Source organism: Diorhabda sublineata, chromosome 5 (genome assembly GCF_026230105.1).
Source record: "Diorhabda sublineata isolate icDioSubl1.1 chromosome 5, icDioSubl1.1, whole genome shotgun sequence".
Lineage (NCBI taxonomy): Eukaryota > Metazoa > Arthropoda > Insecta > Coleoptera > Chrysomelidae > Diorhabda > Diorhabda sublineata.
Window position 1 is genome coordinate 1,455,478 of NC_079478.1, and position 4,314 is coordinate 1,459,791.

The window sequence follows — 4,314 nt, forward strand, 5'->3', positions numbered from 1 at the left end:
CTATCCAAATGAGGTGCCTTTATATTAGTTTTATTTTGGATACGAACTAATAATAATTACTTGACCAGTTAAATAAGTGTCCAAATATACCAGGATTAGCTTAAGAAATTTGTTGGTTAACTAGAATACTTATAGAGTCGTGCGCAAAATCTGGCTATACTACTACTACTACAAATAGTTATGGCTACTACTCGGCAAACGTAAATATAACCACAAAAAAATATTCCTAAATTGGAATCATTGAAAGCTTCCTCAAAATATAATTTAATAAGCAATTATGTTGTAATATAACAAATCACTCTCAAATATATTGTGAAGGGGATATAATTATAGCCTTTGAATATTTTTATGGAATAATTTCGTTATATTTAAGAATAAAAATGAACTCATTTCAGTACGAAAACTCAGCAAACGTGATAGAAGAACCATACCGATTAAATATTTTCTTTTTCCAAAATCCAAAATAATACTTTGAGACTCCAGTAATTTGCAATGTAAAAACTTAAGGTCAATTTAGTCTGGAAATAACAACTTCTACACGCTCGATTAACCCTACCAACAAACATTTGTTTAAATACGAAGAAATTTTTTGTAATGAAAACTATTTTCTATCAATCAACAGTTTCTAAAATGAATAAATGAGAAAAAAAATTTCATAGACGTTATTTTCACGGAATCTGTGTTAAGTATACACAGCCGAACATGTGGCGTTTCAAGCTACCAATGATACTCCGCTCTTAGCGATACCACGTGCAATATCAACAACCGGATATTGTAAGAAGGTATTTACAAGGTAATATTGGTCCTTATTAAAAATTGTTGTAAGAACTAATTTAGAGTAGCTCACAACAACCATAAGTATTGCTCTGTACTAATTCGGATTTGCCTAATCTACTGACAAAAGTACTAATTGTCTATTTATTTGCAATTTTTTATTGTTTTAAAATTCTATAAATTTTAGATCACTGATAGTGATATGTTTCAAAAACTGGGTATTTAAAAAAAATGTGTTGGTGTAATGTTATTCTTTCTTTATTTAATTAGTCATGGACTTATTCTTATTTCAAATACATAAATGCACAGATATTTAACCTATTCAGAATACGATTGGCAACACTGTATAAGTAGATTGAAATATTTAAATTCAATCTTTTAATCTGCCTACAAATAATAAAAAAGAATATAATAATCATTGAAAACTGTCATTTATTAATTAAAAGTATTTGAAATTTATAATACGAAGAAAAATGAAAAATAATAATGCGACGTTGCTTGATGTATACAGTGGCGTGTAGTTTGAAAGGAAGTACGGAAGTTAACATTGATTTGATTTGTTTTTTATATGTTTATTGAAACTGATTTATTATGGGAAATTTTTATGTATAAATAATTAATTTTTTCTTGTATTGGAATACTTCCTATAAAAATATGTGAGAATAATTCTTATTATAATCATTGGAGCATTTATACTTTATGAATTGAATGTAATTAAATTTTGAGTTTTGAATATAATAATCTGAGGTGAAAATACTAAATCATATCAGTGATCACATCTGCCATATTTCGGCTTTTGAGATCGAAAATGCAAGTGACGCAGTCTACAATCTTGTAATTCTTCTCCACGTCGCTAAATTGATGTTTTTGGACTGTCGTCAACACACTTACTCATTTAATGGTTGAACAGCACGTTTCTAGAAGTCCGATCTCTTTAACAAGTTCACTCTACTTGAGTACTTTGCGCTGCTCTAAGAACTTCTTTTCATAATATTTCGTCCTAGTATTATTTTTCGATCGAGATTTGTGTTTTCAAGTGTGGACAACTTTCAGTTGGCAACATTGCTTTATTTGACAATTCATTAAACATTAATAGTTTCTTTCCATTTAGTTTGATTGGACATTGCGTTCTGGATATACTTACACCAGAGCAACGTGTGTAAATTGTTAAATATTCGATTAACAATGGATCTTTATCAGTCCACGTTCATTATTACTTGCGCATACTGTAAGACTGTGAATAGTGAGCACCGAAGGCACTGCAGTTGCTGAATAAGAAAGAAGATCCAAAATCGGCAACTTAATTGAAGATTTGACGTAAAGATTTTGGCTTTAAAGGTTTCAATAATCAACTTGTACAAGTACTTTGTACAAACTTTTGACAAAATACTACTACATTCACAAAAAATACTGTTTGTTGTGTTTTAAAGGCTGGAGGAGTCTAAAGTCTTCAATAAGGATAATGGTTAGCATTTTTGCAATTGTTTTCATGGGCTTCCAACAGGTAAGAGCCACAAGCCTCGTAGCGTATGCTACAAATACTCAAAGAAACTATCTCACACTATTTTGTTTTATACAGTTGGTAGCCATGTTTATATTAATTTTTAATTTAGTTAAGTTGGTAGGGGACAAGCACTCTTGTTCTATGTTCTATGTTCAAGTGACACAAAAATTTTGACAGGCAAACGTGCTACAATTTGTAATTTTTAAGAACTTTTAAGTATTGAGCAACAAAGAACCCAAATTCACTGAAAATAACAACAAAAAATAGTCTGGAAGCCAATGAAATCTTTGTTAAATGATTTAGTTGAAGTCTATTGTTTGGGAAAATGTTATAGAGAGCCTAATTAAGAGCATTAGCTCTGATCGCGGTTCCAAGAGGGTGAAATAGTGTCCTCAATTTATTAAAAAAACTGTTATTAATTGGTTGAGGTCAACATTCTTCTCAGTAGTTCTCTAGTAGCCTATAATCATCGATATAACATTGACAGATCGATTGTGCGGTTTTAACAGGATGGCAAAACACCCGAAACACGTCAAGGAGGCGATAAACTTTCTAGTAACATTTGTCTTTATTCTCATAAGCTTCAGTTTCGGTGAAACCTCTTCATCGACGCAAAATTTCTGTCCAGCGAGTATCTTGTTGAAGACTAAACACAGGAACAAGTAGCTGGAGGCAAGGAGAATACGGTCGATGTGGAAGCAATTTAAAATCCAATTCATGCATTTTTGGCATCGTCCTCGTAGTTTTGATGAAACAACTTACAAACACTTACAAACAGCTGTTAAATTTCTACACGTCTACTTTGAAGGTTAGATCTAACTAAGAATCATATGGATTTCATAGTAGTAACGACATCTATGTGTCAGATTACGAAGTTTTAACCTAATATTTAGTTGAACTGAATTTTTAGTATGTTATTGTCTCGATTATTTACAGTGTATATGGCAATTGACTCAAATAATGGCGGTTTTAGTTATCATAAACATTCATTCAATTTTTGGAGCTGATATTTCACACAACTTGGAAATTGCAATGAAAAATTTCTTCAAGAATAAATTTGCACAGCAATGGTAAAGGTCGATATAGTGGAAATAAATAAATAATAATAAATATTTTACTCATTTAAACGCCTCATATATTTTGAACTACGCTGAATACTGTAACTATGAAAAACACCCCTTATTTTATATTAATATTCTTTACTTTTCACGTTATATATTAAATTTCGGAAATTTAGATAAAATTTCTTTTATAATGTAAATCTTACCTGTGTATTTGACATTTTACAATTTTAAAAACAATTACAACAATTATAAAACCACCGATCGAAATTAGAATGCTTGCGAAAGAGTTTTCAAACTAATCTATTCACTTATCAATTGATTTTCTCAACGAGATTGCCTCTCGTACGGTATACAAGGTGTTCAACAAAAATAACATCACAATTTAATATCTTAAGATTGTGACAATAAGATAAATACAAAATAAAAATCATTTTTTACACTCCTTTCAGTTCTGGTTAAAGCTGTTACAGTGCTTAACAATCACTGAAGATCGTATTGAAAATTTTCAAAATTTCATTTCTTCCTTTTTTCTGTATCAAAGTCATCAACTTTTTTCACAGAATTGAGACAAAGTAGACAATAACGAAGTATGAAATGAAAATACTGAGAAAAATATAGGGAATGGAGAAACAGAATTAAACGTAGTGCAAGAAATTGAACAACAAAAATTAAATGGCTTGGACATATAGTGGAAAAGAAGACAAGACAAACACCTAGATCGACATGGAATACAGAAAAAGCAAACAATTTTGAGAAATAGGACGGGCTAAACACGAAGCAAATGATAAAACTAAATATTAACTCTAAACCTAAACTAAACTAAACCGTTTACTATAAGATAAGTAAACGATAATAAGTGACAAACTTGGATAAGTGATTTTACAAACAATCCTCAGTTCATCTTTAGCATGAAAGAGACTTCCAAATCTATTCTACAAAAGGAATTGTTGAAATTCTTCCCTCTGTATAATA